The 17,055-nt window shown below is 37.5% G+C and overlaps 1 protein-coding gene and 1 pseudogene across 2 annotated transcripts in view; both read left to right on the forward strand.

Annotated features, from left to right (window-relative positions):
• Positions 1 to 17,055, forward strand: part of ctnna1 (catenin (cadherin-associated protein), alpha 1) — a 111,696-nt gene that overhangs the window by 29,269 nt on the left and 65,372 nt on the right. The gene's annotated exons all lie outside the window — the stretch shown is intronic.
• On the forward strand, positions 9,186 to 14,221 carry LOC307235542 (putative nuclease HARBI1; annotated as a pseudogene). The gene is made up of 3 exons: positions 9,186 to 9,228; positions 9,519 to 10,273; positions 14,184 to 14,221. The product of its transcript is annotated as a putative nuclease HARBI1 (transcript).

Consider the following 17,055-nt stretch of genomic DNA (forward strand, 5'->3'; position numbering starts at 1 on the left):
GGTACATTTTTACATGGTAAACACAGCACAACACTTTGCTGTGTGTTAGCTTCATGTAGTAACGTTGAGGGATGTTGGACCTGTGCCTCTGAAGAACACAATGAAGATTTAATTCCTCAACTTGGTTAAAATTTTATCTTGGAGACTGATTGAACTGATTTGAATGAACTGATACTATACAAGAGGGTGTCACAAGATTGCAGATTCAAGAGGTTTATTCGTAAAATACATATACATACTTTCATACATATATGCAGTAAAATGTAATGCAACGCCCTGGTGATGACACACAATATGTCCTAGGAAAAAGCAGAGGACAGTCTTGCAACAAACCTTTCTTCATCTTAGCGTTAATCATCCTGGACATTATACATATTATGAAAAGTCATTATGAAAGGGTTCTTCGTAATGGTTATTTGAGCTACTGTAATTGCATTTTTGTCTTGGAACAATAAAGTGTTTACTTTTTAACTTGAAATCTTGTGCTTTCATTAAGTCTACTTTGGACATGAACCATGCTATGGTTTTTGAACTCAGATTTTAAGACAGAACAGCAAATGTTTCAATAACATTTTGAAAAGCTGAAGTGTAGTTTATGTGCAAGGGAAAAACAACTTACATTATGTGCTGGATCTGCCTTAAAAGGATATGCTGGACTTCTAACGCAGCATTTTAAAAACACAACAAAACTCTTGACACCTAGATTTGCCTACTTCTTCTTTGCACATTTCCTTTGTCTTGATACAGCACCGCCCCCACCCCGAGTTCATTCTACCATTTCACACATTTTGCTTCTTGCCGGCTCCATCTTTTGTCCCCGCTTTCTCTTTCTTTGCAATCAACATCCCTCCCTTGTGTTGTTTTCTCCACACGGCTCACTCTCTGTCCCCTTGCCTCCGGCGCCTCCACTGAGTGACGGTGCTGTGCTTTATCCCTATTCCACTGTGCCCACACACTTACTCACCTCTCACTAGAAACAAGTTTGAGTGGAGCGTCTACCTTATATCCCTCGGAGTAATCTGATTGAACTATCTGCTAAATGTTATCCTGACATTAAATTGCTGGATTACACTCTAGAAACTCATGGCCAGGTTTGTGAAGCGGGAGTAAAGAATGGTTTAAATTAATTATTCAATCTTTTTCAGGCTTGTATTTTAACGCGGTGGAAGAATTAAAGAAGGCACAACCTATGTGGGAAGATATTCAGCTTATTTGATCTAGTTGTAGGCAAAGAAAATATTAAATGTTCTTGAGGCTTTGCCTGTATTTACGACCTCTATAAAACGCGTGTCTGTCAGTAATGCACAGTGAGATTCAGGCCCTTACTGCAGCAATTATGCAAGCTTAACAATGCTCTAATTTTCTTATTTTAATTTCTGTTAGGAGGCCAACAACACTTTTTCGTTGAAACATTGAGACTGGCCATGCTGAACACATGGTTGAATTTCCATTAATCGTTATTTTGCATTATTAGTATTTGGTGTCATTGCCATATCAGGTATTTGTTATGGCCATATATGTAAGGCTTCAGACCATTATTGAACGGCGACATATTATATATTTTCCTCTCGTGGTGTGCTGTTCAGACATAATTTTGTAACTGTGGGTCAGGCACAACACTGATTAGTCACGTATGCAATCTTCCCCGCAGCCAAACAATCTTTTTTTTTTTTTTTTTTTTTTTCTCCCCCTGGTTCGCTTGATTTTTGGAAACATTATTTTATGCACACAAGACATGTGAGGCTGCCCCATTTTCATAATTCGTTTTGCATCCCTTCCTTAAGTTTATATATTCAATTTGAAGAGCACACATTTGTGTTGAGAGAAGCATTTAACCACAAACTCGTCGTCTGCGTGATTAAGGTTGGATAAAGTACAATCTTATAGTTAAACTATAACACATGCCAACTAACTGAGATCCATCACAATCAAAACCTTCCATTCACAGCATTTCATAGTAGTCCCACATATCCACATTTTAGCGTCGACTCTTATGAACAATGAGGTGTGAGTTTCTTATACATTTTACCTTAATGCACACAACTCATTAAGTGCTTCACAACAAACACAATTAATTACAAGAAAAATTGAATTATACAATAAACAGGCTACTCATGTTTGAGTTCCTTCAACATAACTTATTTTAAAAACCATTGGCAGTTACTGTCAATTAAATAGTATTTGCCGAGCTGCTGATTGTACACATATCTCACTAGAGATGTATATATGCTCCTCGCACTGGATGTTGTCTCAAATTTAAGATATTTTATTAATATACTTAATAAGAATAAACAGGGACCCAGCGATTGGTTTTGTATTGGAATGAAACAGTATTTTGGTGACACTGAATTGTGAGTTTCCTCCAAAATGTTTGTTTGAATACCTTTTGGTCTATAACATGATGAAAGTAATTTTTACTTATTCGACTCTTTGAAATTACATATTTGACACATTTATCTCGAAAAATAATGAGCTGTCCGAAGCCTTTTCAAATAAAGCAGAACGCAAAACAAATGTTTTCAATATGAAAGTATTTGAAGTAATTTTCAGAAATATTTCCAGTACCTGGAACATTGGTTTAAAAAAAAAAAAAAAAAAAAAAAAGATTCAGTAGTAAAATGGCTGTATTGTCCTTTAACCTCCATTTGTTTATCTTTGGAGTTTTACTAATTCGTACATGAAGAGGAAAAATAAATAGTCTCTGTGGAATGAAATCACTTATTGTTGGCAATAAACATTGCTAACGTGAAAGCCCTCAGACATTTCATCAACTTAATAAACTTTTGGTACTAAAATAAAAATGGACACGATTTCAGACCGGTTCTTTTGGAGCTGCATTCAATCGCAATGTGCGAGGAAATAAACATGGGAAGTTGTTTTTGACTGAGTTGTGGGTGAGTAAGGAATGCCAAAATTTAAATTTTAGGGCTAAAACCCGAACAGGGCTGAATGTATAGTCGTTGGCCTATCCCCGATGTCATTTCTCTGCAGTCTACCGTTAGCTTACTGTTGACACCGACAATCCTTTTATGGTTATTTATTTTATTTATAATTAATATTTATTCATCAAGATTACATTTAATCTTCTCTAAAATTAAATGTCACCAGATTAATATTGACTTAATAATAATAATAATAACAACCGTTATTTACCTTGTAACATAATTTTACAAAGTATATTTATTTACTTTGCACACCATGTAATTTATTAAGGCTAATCTACATCTGAAAGAATACTCTTAAACAAAAACATGGTAGTGTATCTTGTTCGTATATGTATTTGGTAATTTTGATGTGGTACTGAAATGGCTGATAATTGTTCAGTCCAGTGTTTCTCAAAAGGGGGCACTCGTACCCCTAGGAGTACTGCAGGGGGTACTCTGAATATCAAAAGAAAACGTGTTCATAATATTGGTTATATATAACTTTTTTTTTCTACCATGCCAGTTAAGGAGGTACTCGTCTGAAAAAACATCTTAGAGGGGATACACTACGAAAGAAAGTTTGAGAACCACTGGTTTAGTCAACCATGTGAACTGTTTCTGGTGTCATAAAGCCATTTCTAGCAATATTTGATAATGTGCATCTTATCTTGGCTGGAATCTCATTAATGTGAATGACAAGATAAAAAAATAAAGTTAAAACATGGCCTACAAGGCTGTCAGAAAAATATCAGTTTAGGAAGAGCAAGTCTTGAATAGATGGTGAATCAGTCAATACGTATGCAAAGTAGGCACCAAAGACAATAGACTTTTGTTCAAAGCACACTAATTTGATGAAAACTGACTTTTTAATAGCAGTAACAAGGCAGAATGGAAGTTCTGAGGATTTCAGGAAATTGTCCCTTGCCATCAGAGATTTGTTAAATTGACGCAAATACTTTGCTCGAAATTTCTCTCCCGATTCTCCTGCAATATCTGCAAATGCAAGTTTATTTAAATATAAAAGTTTAAATACTAGAAATAAGCTTGGTCAATACTTCAGCACTGAGGTAATATCAAGCCATCAGCAAAATCATAGGCACTGTGCTCTCTTTTGTTCTTCTTCGTAAAATTCATGTGTAACATTCCTTGATGGAATGTGTCCTGGATCTTTGTTTGCTTGGCAAACCTGTTTGGGTGGAAAAAACATTATTTTCTTTTTGTCTTTCAAACGTCTCATTTGAGAAATTTGGATCGGGTTGACCCTAACTACTCCTTATTTTTTATTTCCTAAAATAATCATTTCCATGTCATTTTAGACATTTTCCTCAATCCCTTTAGGAGCAGTAGGCAGGTTGACTTAAAGCGAATTTGAAGGTCAATGATTGCTGCAGTTGTACACACTCGGATAGGGCAACAATATAAAGCACCCCAACAAAAGGCTATATAAAGAGAAATGGCAGAGTTCTCCATCGATTGGAGAGAAAAATGAAAGTAACTTTATATTCATTTGTGTGGTAATTCACTTCTTCCAGAGCCTGGCGGATCCCTTGTTGCCAGTGCTCAGTACAAATGTCACCTCGGGTCTCTTGATACAAAGTGAATAGATTTCAGCTTTGTTTTCTGCTTGGGTCATTGGTTCCACAATTGATGTCTGAGGCACTGGCTGGATTGCCTTTTGAACAGTGTGAACACCTTGTAGCTGGTTGTTTTGTAATCCTGTTGTTAAGCACAGTTTGTTATAGTCGTCTTTATAATATTTTTTTTCCTGGCAAAAGCAAAACTATATGGCTGTGAGACACTAACAAACTAACCCAATTCTCTAAATGTTGGCTTTACACATTCCGATTTTTGATGACCGAAAACCTTTAATATTAAACATTGATGTTGCGTATCATTCACATGGTTAACAAAGTAATTTCCGAGTGTTGGTACATAACCTCCAATTTCAGCAGAACAACTATTGGAAGTGCTTTCCCATAATTGGACACTAAGCTAGGCTCAGCAATGGCTTTTTTGTGTTTGTTACATTTGTTTCAACGCATACTTTAATGGACAGTAACTTAAGTAAGTATAACTGAGTGATAGCAATGATTTACTTAAGAAAAAGTAATCTAGCAATCTCACTAATACTTTTTTCAATCAACAGATTTGAAAAAAGTATACATTTTTTTCCAATGGCAGCATGAGCAAATTTGATAGTGAATGACATTCATTAACACTTATGATTAAATTTGTGTACACTGTTGACTTTATAAATTATATAGAAACCTGGACCTGGTTTGAGATGCAGTATCTTTTGTTAGAGGTGTATTTAGACTTGGATGAAATGGATTTTGTGCATCGCTCTGTGACGAATGTGAGTGTGTAGACCTCATTTGGAGGGAGTATATTCACACATCTGAAGCTGAAAGCCTTTATGTTGGGCAGTTTTTGCAGACTTTGAATGTGGTTGACCTTAGAAACGGCGCATTACATTGTTAGAAAGCAGGAGCTAAATGACATGGACGAAAAAGGGGCTTGTTTAACCTTCATTATTATATTAAACAAATACACCACAATGAAAATTTATCATTTATCATTATAAAATGTAAATTTGCCTTGCAAATTATGCCCAATTTTATCCTCTGAAGGTCAATGGCCAATTGTATTTGAAAGTCATTCTTGTTAATAGGGCTCATTATGTTTCAAGTTATTCAGCAAGTTAAAACATAGTTATTGTGTTTCAACTTATTCTCCAAGTTGATTCAGAGTTGTCTTTTCAATGTTTCACTTTTCCCAAAGATGATTTAACTTTGTGATGTTGAATTTTGTGTCTTCTTTTATCAGTAGTAAAAGAAATGACCAATATAAATCTAACCAACATTGGCCATCTTTCTCAAATGTAATGCATAATCGATTTTGAAAGTTTCAGTATAAATGATATGAATCCAAATTATAAGTTGTCACTACTTTTTAGATTTCCGAAGGCGTCAAGCCATTCTATGAGAAAATGGGATCTAGGTTCAGGCCACTGAGGGGTCTGTTCACTCAGCTACTTTCTCTGGTGTATTGCTAATCACTTGCAGTAAATCCCTTGTATAAGGCAGGGATACACGTTTTTATTTTATCGTGTGTGTGTGTGTGTGTGTGTGTGTGTAAAGGTTTGACTCAAATTGGGTTCTTGACTAGTCACTCAGTTCAAAGGAAGTTCAATTTTCTCTTTTTGTTTGATTCAGTTGGTATAATGCACGGCGTAAGAGGGAGGACTACCAGTGAATCTGAGTCAGAGGAGTCATTTGGCTCTGAGCTATGAATGTCATTCTCACAGGAATCATTCAATTCTGTAAAAGTTATGTATTTGTATGGAATGCAAAGTCAAAATCACATTCAATATGAATAATGGCAAATGCCTTGGCCATCTTTGCATTGGACTGAAATTTGGTTATCAGTAATTATTTTTCTAATTTTCTTGAGTTGATTCATTTGCTCGCCCACTCTACTGCTGGAGTGACTCCTGACTTGTGAGTCATTTAAAAGATTTGTTTGGTTCAGCGAACCAGAGTTGAAATTCTGGGTCTATGATTTGCCATGAGAAATAGCTTGTCTCCTCTCTTACTTAACATTTCGAGTGTGCTAGTGTATTTTAATTCATCACAGCTATATATTTTTTTTCCTGTTAAAGGGTAATGGTCAAAAGCCGGTTTAGTTTTTGTTTGAAAATGTTTAACAGATCCAATATATAGTGTCTATTATATTCTAGCAAATTCGTACATGGCGAAAGTCTGAGGCAGGTACCTGATGTGTTGCTGTCAAGACATATGTTATCCATTATTAAGTGGCTCAGTCGTACGGGAGATTTTGCATCTTGTTCACAGTTGACAAGTGTGAAGGATGGCTCAGTGGAAGATGGATGCACATCCTCACACACTCAGGGGAGATCCAGTAAATAGGTGATGGACAAGGACTTTGCTCTTGTGCCAGTATTTGGGGAGACTCATCCTTCAGGAGTCTCCACTGGTGTTCTTTTGTTAGCTCTGTACTGCTTTACAAAGATCAGCCAACCTGAATCCTTTAAGGCTTTGCCAACTCTGACAATTCTCAATCCAACATCTGTAGAAATGGAGCTCAATGGAGAAACGGGCATGATCGATCGCCCGTGCTAGGGTTGGGTACCGACCAACCTCTTATTAGACCCGGGGCTAAATTTTTATAGACCGTAGTATTGATAAAAGGGGTGCAACGGATCACAAAACTAACCGATCGGATAATTCTTTGGATCAGCAAAAGCAAAAAAGAAACATAACTTGACTTTCGATTTATTCTGTAAAACACTTAACGCAAGGAACTTTTACCCATGGTCTTAAATGAAAACAACATACAAGTTGTCCGATGTTTAAATAAAATCTTAAAATATTCATTTAGGCTATATAACTTGATTCTAACGTGCAGATTAGAAGATTAAGATATTCGTCTAAGAAGCATTTTTTGCTATTTTCAGAAGAGACATCTCTCTCTCTCTCTGTCTCTCTCTCTCTCTCTCTCTCGCTCCCCCTCCCTCCCCCCCTCCCTCCCGCTCCATCTCCGGAATGGAGATATGTGCGTTGGGGGGCAGGCTGGCTCCCTCTGCCTGGCTCACGCACACGCACGAGGAGACCCTGCTTTGAGCGAGTCATATTGTGCCCCGATCGCCCCCCTCTCCATGTGTAATCCACAGAAAATAACGCAGTGTTGATTCTCTTAAGAGTTTTTCTCTTAAATCCAAAATAACCGATAAAGGTAGCGTTAAAGTACCGGATCGATGAGCAGTATTGGTAAGAGAAGTATTACCAATACAATCTCGACAATACCCATCCCTCTGAGTCCTGCCTGTTTTATTTGGAGGAACGGCTCAATGCGAGACCCGTGTTTGCGTCAGTGCCCGGGCAAAAACAACTGCTCGACTTGAATGTCAGTCGACTGACGGGTCTCCGATTGATCTGACAGGAGGCAGCAGTAATGCTATGTACTAATTCTACTCTTATTTGTGTGAACTCTGCATGAACTTGTTGAGGCTTACCATGGCTGCACATAACTTTTATGGTCTGGTTCTCAGGGGAGTACCAGGGCCAAGTTGTTTAAAAAGTTTAATCTCGATCAGAATGATCTGGAGTTGGAAATCCCATGTTTTGCCATCCAGGATCAGGTAAAAGATGGATTACTTGACTTTTCTGTTTTTCAAAGCAACATTGGTTTGGATTTCCCTGATCCGGATTCAAACATTTCATGATTACCAAATTGGAATTATCAGTGCACTAAATGGGACTACATATCACGATGTAGGGTACTAGCTATGTAAAAAAAAAGGTAGAGTAGCCAGTGTGGGGTCACTTTAAGTGCTTTTATTTGAAGAGACAGAACACAGCACAATAAAACAATACAAACATCCCCTTCCGTTTTCAATTTATTTTAAACAGTCAGACCCCCCCCCCCCCTCATCTGACCCACGATAAAAAAAAAAAAAAAAAAAAAAAATTAACAAATATACATTATTTACAAATACATAGTGGATATTTTTAACATGCGTTTTAAATCATATAAAGGCTAAATGTCCAGTAGTTAACAATATAAAGAACGTTCAGAGTTCTTCATATGTGGAGAGACCAGCTTTTTGAAGCCCTGCTTTTAGGAGGCGGATCTCAAGTCTGGCTTTGTTTGCTGTAGTTGGGCAAGAGTGATTTTTTCCTTTGCCAGACAAATCTGTACTTCTGCTCTTTCGGTTTCTTGTTTAAGGAGTGACTTATAGGCATCATCATCTTTATTTGACAAAGAATGCTTCCAGCCTCTTTTCTGAGCTCCTGTGGCAATAACTACTGGGCAATAACTACAGTGAGGACCCAACTTCTTCCTCAAGAACAGGGCTGAAATCCAGAATAAATGTTTCCTCGGCATTAGGAAGAACCGGCCCGCTTTCCTCTACAATCGTGGGCTCACTGTCCCCTACAACACCCTGAGTCCCATGCAGAGCTTGGGAGTTTTCGCCTCCAATAATGTCAAGAACACATCTGTTATATCACCTCTCCTAAATGGTTGTTGCCTGTTTGGGTGTTTTTTTGCTTGAGCGCAGTCCTTTGTTGGCCTGGCCTTCAGATTCTTCCACCTAAATTTCAATTGCTCCGTGGTCCTCTTCTCGCCAGACCCCATGGCATTGGCATTCTGAGTGATTTCAACTCAAATGTATTTTTTAATTTTGTTAGTCGCTTCTCCACCCTTAGTAGAATTAAAACGCCCTGCTATTGAGGCATAATGGCACCCAACACCCTCCAGCAGTGCCTAGGTTTCTGCAACAGTGAAATTAGGTCCTTTTGAGTCCATGGTTCCACTTCTTTGGTGTAGAGAACAGAGTTTATAGGCCTTGGACAAGATTGATTTAATTGAACACAAGCCAAAGCACATCATCTATTTGATGTTTAACAGGTGTGTGTTTGAAAAGACCAATTACCCAGCCATCTTATTCAGCCTTTCTCAGAGTGCGCACAGAGATGCACTGACATGGCAGGTATTGTCTATTGCAACCACTGTTTTGGTAGGAGAGGATACTATCAATGGGTGTTTGTTGAGTGTACGAAACCACTGGAGCAATACACCACTATGCTCTGTTTCTCTTTGGGAATGCTGATATTTAGTACATTGAAGACCTTGTCAGGCCAAAACTTCAATGCAGAACCCGAAGGAGTCGTGGTCTGTCTGTGGAAGAACAGGGTCTCATTGCACCGCGCGTCATCAAATAGTTTAATTTCCAAAGGATTACCATATTGCCCAGACCAAGTGCAAGTTTTTATTTTGGGGAACATGCCCAATACTATTGGGGTTATCGATTGCACTCATGTGCATATACAAGCACCTTGTGAGAGTACGTCAACCGAAAGGGGGGGGGGCACAGCATCAACGTCCAACTTGTGGGCGACGCTGACCTCATCACGATCTGCGTTGTGAAGTGGCCAGGGTCCATCCATAATGGCCGTGTCCTGAGGGAGAGAGAGCTCCAAACCAGTGGCATGGCATAATATTATGAGACGGTGTCTATCCACTCCTACCATGGCTGATGACCCCTTTTCTTGCAGCAAACCCACCTGAGCAGCTTTAACACTGCTCACTGAAAACCAGATGTGCAATTGAGCAATTAAATTGAGTTCTAAAGAGGCGCTTTGCATGCCTTAACTACTTGCGAGTGGAACCACAGGGAGCGTGCAACGTAATACTTGCCTGTATTGGCCTGCACAAAATTTCTACCAGGCGCAATGTCCCTCTCTGTGATGTTTATGATGCACCTGAGCCTGTTGAAGACGCAGACCACCCTCCAGCGTTCTCTGAGAATGAGGCACTGACTGAACGTACAATAAAGGGATGCAATTGTTAGAAACTACTTTTGACCTGTTCATCTCTGATTGTGTCATTGTAATTAATATACAGTTATAAATGGCAGTTAAAATTAAATATATTATTTTGATTTTGACAGCTGTTTGGGGGATTATTTTTTGAGGACAAAATCCTTAATTCTTTGTCTTTACTGAAAGATAGCCTAATGTCTACTTTATCTGCTTCATCACTAACAATTAAACAAATCAAGTTCAAAAGATAAATAACTCTATATTTACTACACGATTGAAATGGTAATCACGCAATTTTAAAGTTTTATTATATTTTGTTCTTGAAAACCACTCCGAATCCACCCTGCTGGGATCAGGATAATCCAGATTCTTTTTTTTTTTTTTTTTTTTTTTGAATCAATGGTATCCCAGCCCTACTAAAAAAATTTGAACAACACATTCTGAAGGTTTGATCCAGATCAAAACCAAGACTGGATTACAAGATCTAATCCGATTTCAGAATCCTTTTTCTTTTGAACAACCCATTTTTTAAAAATTCGATCCAATCTGATAGCTGAAATCCGATCAGATTACTTCTGAACAACTGGGCCCAGGAGATGTTGTTTAGTACTCACCCTTTACGTGGCAGGGTCTAACTATGCACTACCCTTTTCCCCTTCCTCCTCACTGTATGAAAATCACAGGTTTTATCTAATAGATGGGGATGTTTACAGCATATTTTACACCACATCTTGGTGAGCTCACCATCAGATGCAAGCCATGGTACTTCCTGGAGCCACTTTACTGTCTGCTGTTTTTGGACATTTTTCCCCTGATATTTTAGTAGCCAGTGGGGAAAAATAGAGGCCAGGGCTCCAGACAAACATTTTTTCGCCCCAGCTGGAACCACAAGTCCCAGTCCCAAATTTTAAATGTTTCTTCACATTGTGATTATTGTGATTGTATATTAGTTAAGACATCCATGGTGGTTCTTGGTGTGAATTCAAGACAATTGAAGGGATTAGGAAATAAACAATTGTATTTTTTATAGAAATTGCTTTCATGCATGCATGTTAACTGAAATTATATTATATTTTACCATTGTGCTGCATATCATATTGCATATTACATCAGCCTTGACCAATTAGATGACTATAAAAATCACTGACATTTTGTCATTCATTTTGCTTGCAATTATAATTATAGTACTTGTTTAAGAATTAGTTCTGCTGCCGCACGGAACTTAGCGATGCAAGTCTGGCGAACAATTAGATTCATCTTTAAGATGATTCAGGAATCTAGATTCACGCTGGCACTGCATTCCACCAAAATGAACCATTTTGACAGAATCAAATATCTGTGAGAATATCCTTCACAACTCAGTGACGGACGCTTCTGACTCTCGTTCACTGTTCACCGGAAGTCACCCTCCAGTCACCGTGCATTGAACCAACCGAATAAAACCAAACAGCTTTTTACTGAGTTACTTGTCAAGAACGGCCTCAAAGAGTCTAACTTTTCATCACTTGCGGAACTCTGCTCACACTCTCTACAAACAACCAGAGAAACTTCCTCCATAGTCACAGCGATGGATGCGCAGTCCGCTCAACTTCAAATTTCTCAGGCTGTGGGCCAATTTTTTGTTTTATTTTGAAACAAAACAAATGTATTACTGTTCGTCCCAAATGCATATTTTATTGGCCCTAGGGCGACAGGGTGCCGTTAGTCTCAAGCCCTGCAGAGACACTGCTTTGGTAGTTTCGTCCACGCATTTCTGATTTTGGTTGTGCATGCGCACCAGTTTTGTGCACCCCTGCTTTAGACACTGGCTGCATTTTTGGGAGGTTGTATGGCTTGAAATTATTTAAATGTTTGTGGTTTATCCTTTCTTTGCTGGAAGGTGTCTTAGAAACATTTTACTGTGGGTGCTTACTGTATATGCCTTTAGTTGGAACTTGAATAACTGATGTAATGACAAAATACGAAAGCATATGAACATTTGCTCTTAAGTAGAACTGGCAGTTGTATCTCGTCCTGGTCCAAGTTAAAGCTTTTTCTCATCATTCACTATCTCCTCACTCTGTGCGTGTATGGTAGGGCGAGTTTGTGTTCGCTCTAGAACAGTAGGGCAAGTTTTCTTTCCAAATAGACAGGTCAATTTCTGGTCTCTGAATCCATAGGCTTTTACATGAACACTTTCCCAACTCTTTCAGAAATGGGGAGAAATTGCTCTGTTGACATTATCAAAACTATTTCGGCTTCTAGATTATTATGTTGATGTCTTGTTTACTATGACCAAAATGTATTTTGAATTGGTTTTTGATTTAAACTATTTTGCCTGTCACATTAAAATACACTAGTTTTTTTGGGGGGGGGGTTTTCCTCGGTTTTCATTATCCCTGGTTCCAGCTTCGAGGACTTTCCAATGGCCACTTCTTTTTAGATAACATTAAAAGTTGATTTTTGTGAAAAAATTGTTTGGGGGAAAGGGATTGCTCCAATATAACTTGGCAATAAATACATAGTAGAAGGTAATTCCCAATGTGAGTCCAGAATAATGTCTGTCTTGTAAGAGTTTTCAAATATTTAGATACGCTTGAAGAAAGTCCTGCTTAGCCTTTGTGTGTCATACCCCTTCACAAGATAAGTGCCCCAGAGGCAGGCTTGTCACTTCAGTGCCTTCTCTTCATTAAGGCAAAGTCTACCTGTATATTGCTAACTCTTTACTTTCTATTGGCCTGGTTAATAACATATCTATGGTGGTGCTCCTGCACCATTACAACCAAAATGTGCCATATGAAGATCTCTTGAAATAGATCTTGCTCCCAGGGAGAAATGTATATCTGAAGTTTATTGGTTTGGAGCATGTTTTCCACCAACTTCGAGATCTGAGCTGCTTAGGTTTTATTTTCCCTGTAATTGTTAGGCTGTCCGGCGAGCACTTAGGTTTTTATTTATTTATTATTCCAGTTGTTCTTATAGGTTGAAAGGCCTCCGATAGCAGCAGGTCCAAACTGCTGTAGTTAAAATCAATGGATTATACGTATGTTTGTCCAAGTGTAATTAGCTCTATTGTGAGTCAAATCAAACAGTTCATACATGGATAGCACTTTAAAACTAGGTTTTAGGAAGGAATAAATGAAGAGGAAATCCCTATCCCCTGAATACATTTAATTGAATCCAATTTAAAATGTACACATTTATGTACATGAATGTCAAAGCAATTTTCAAAAGTTCAAAAGCTTCACATACTTGTGTTTGGTCACACCAAATTTCCTCTGCCCCATCCAAGGACACTCTTGGCTTTTCCATCAGTATGTTGTTAAGGGGTAAATCCCCCCCCCCCCCTTATAAAAAAATTGACATTTATGTTCTCATATGTAGATCTTAATTTGTAAATAAATAAACTTTTTAAAGATTTGTCTAAGGGCATTTTTCTTAAATGACTTACCCTTGAAACTCTGACCCGAGCCTTCCTTATGCCAGTCACAGCAGACTCTTGCGTACACCACGGATGCTTTGTTGGTGTGTCTGAAACGATGTTCTTTTGTCTACACTTCTAAAGCAATTATGCACATATTTGACAACCATCACTGCTATTTGAAATAATGACCATGCTTTGTAATAGTGAGTATGGTAACACGTTCAACTTTCAATCCGACTTTCAATGAATGGCATATGACCAAAAATGAAAGATTTTAATATTTTGAAGCTTTGTGCAGACATTGGACGTTGCTAAATTACAATGACTGCTGATCGCATAGAACAAACGGGCTTGTGCACCAGATTTTAGTCATTCAATTCTACATTCACTATGCTTTTACCCTGGTCCCGTTTAAGTTCTAAAGCAGAAGTTGCACTTTAGACAAAATGTATTTCATGTGTCATGGCAATTATTTCCATTGTTTCTCATTGCCTGTGCTCCTCATTATAGGTGTGATATTGGATTTCAGGATGAAAGCCCACTACTAAGCAATAGTATTTCATATAGGCTAATTGCTTATATAATCTGTTTCGTTTTCCTTGGAAATGATATATATTACATTTCTTAGGGCAATCTATGGATACAAATAAATGAAATTCCATTGAAGATTTAGGACAGTGTGCTATTTTTGGATTTGTTTAATAGCTTAGCCTTGACTCTATTATTACGCTAATGCTTGAAGGTTTAGGCAATAATCTAGTCAAATATTCATGTCAATATACACACCAGTGTGATTAAAAAAACAAAAACATATTGGACTGCATTTTGAGATTGGATTTTTCTACATCTAGGAACATTTTAGTGATTTGTTTCCCCATGTGAGAAACTATTTCTTTAAATGTTTCAACTGTTAGTATCAATATATAATTTAAGTACATTTTTATGAACATACTCCTGTTTGATCCGGCTGTTTTCTGACACTGTTCTGAAGCCACCATTTTGGTTTATTTTAGTCACGTCTCATGTCAGAATGAACAACATTTTTAATTAGCATGCTAATTTTATATTTCATAGCTTTAAAAAAAAATTTATAACCAAAGAACGTGAAACACAATAGTGCTCTTTTACTGTAATAAAAAATAATATTGCCCGAGCTGGAGCACTTAGGAGCATGTTTTAAACCACTGTATTTGAATTGGGGCAGTGTTTTATGCACATTCTGAAAGGTTCTCATTCACAGGAACAAGCAACATTGTACTGAAATGGGACAAGTAGGCCTCCAGCAAAACTGTGAAGTAAATCTTCTCATTTCTATTTAGTTTAAATCATGAGTCAGTAGTTTTGATAATCATTTCCAACCACTGTCAATCATTGTGTATTTATCATGGTTTCTGCATCACCATTGATGCCTTGAGGCTTCGGATGGCTCTCACAAATGTCCCTATATTTGAGGGGAACTATCCAGGCAGCATGTACTCTTAGTTTGTGAGGGCAGGAAAGTGCTAGTGGTGCATTGATATAGGAGATTTTTCTTTTGAAACACCCATGTGACAATTTTGCACATTCTGGAATTGATTTGCTTGTTTGCTTTGAATTTATTCTTGATATTTGATTGCCTTCTTTTGATGTAAATTATTTTGAATTGCATGCTGTGTATGAAAGCCACTATACAAATAAAGGTTATAATAAGAACTATATAATTCACGGTCTAAAATTGTCTGGGCGGAATAAAAGGTTCTGTAATTGTATTCAACCATTTATTGTATGTATTTACAGGGATATCGTTTGGAAATCCATTTTGGAAAGGCATTTGTGAAATGAAATTGATCCCCACATTCTGTATTTTAAACATTCAAAACACTAATTGACACACTGGAGTCCTATTTCAATGTAGTAGGAGCATTTTTTCCATTTAGGATGTCGGCAAAATCAAAAACTTCCATTTGGTTTCCCTTGTGTTTTCTTTTTTTTTTTCTAAACTTTCTGAAATTTCCGCATATTTCACACGCACGTTGTAAATAATGAATTACACTTGTTCAAAGAACCAGAGTGAGCATCCATCAGGAAGCAAACATTGAACAACTTGTAACCATTTTATTTAAAAAATATATGTTTTAAGGGGGAGAAAGAATCTTTTTTTTTTTTTGGTTTTTTTTTTGTTTTTTTCCCAGTTTGCCACATCTCATCCACTATACAGATATGAAATTGTACATATTACAATACAAAAGGAACAGGGAGGAGAAAAGCATTCTTTTTGCACAAAGAGGTTAGGTAAGAGAAGGGGTGAGTCCTGTCTTTTTTTTTTTTTTTTTTTCCTTTTTCTTTTAAGCAGGAAGGGGATTAGGGCTCAAGTATGACAAGAAGAACCAAAAACAGTTGACAAAGAGCCAGAGTGCAAAGGGATGCATATTTCTACAAACTGTGAATTCTGTGTCACTTAATACAAGCTTTATCTTAAACAGTGAAATGACAAGTGATTGACAAACCGAGTAAACGCAAAAAAATCCACACTCATCCCAATCCTTTCCACTATCAGAAATTAAGCTGAATGACACCAAGAGGGAAAAAAAAACAAAAACGTAAGTCCTCACTTTGAACATGCAAGACACATTTGAAGGGCGGAGGTAAATGCACTGTAAAACCCAAGCGGGGCGAGGGGAATTAAAACAAAATCAATGGTTGCAGATAGTCGCTAACGTAGTCCATTTTTTAATATAAAATAAAGTACTACAATTGCTTTAGGTTTACACAGAAACATGGCCTTTCATAGTATGGTATAACTGTTAGGCTCTGACTAAAAGGCTACACTTAGATTGTATGTGTATAATCTTTCAGAATCAGGTTTTATGAGAACTGTTTGCAAGCAAGCTGTGGGCATTCTAGGAAACATGGCAGAATGCATAAACGTAATTATATCTAGACATTTGAAGGCCAATCTACTTAAAATTGCTGCAGAACATAATGCTCACACAGGTGACATCCTTTAGTGCCCTCAAGGGGGCACCAGCCAAAACTTGCATTGTATTTGCTCACAGTCAATATTCTAACAATTCCTCAAGACATTTTAAATTTAATATCATATTCCAAAATTGTTTGTAAAATGCAACCAAATGCAATCTGGCTGGATTGTTCACACTGAGTTGGACTCTTTCATTACATTTTCTGCTGACTTTTGGTATCACGCCTTTTTGGGTAAATGTCAGGTTTTAATGTACTATGCTGTATTGTTGATCAGTATTTGTTATTTCATTCCTTCCCACCGCTCAATGCTCATGGAATATCATTACTTCACAGGAAGGTCACTCGTCGGCTGAGCTAAGCTAAGGCATTACCCCATAGTTGCCCCTTTCCGTCATCCCATCTATTCCTCTCCTTTCCTCCG

Source organism: Zeus faber, assembly GCF_960531495.2.
Source record: "Zeus faber genome assembly, chromosome: 10".
NCBI classification, from domain to species: domain Eukaryota; kingdom Metazoa; phylum Chordata; class Actinopteri; order Zeiformes; family Zeidae; genus Zeus; species Zeus faber.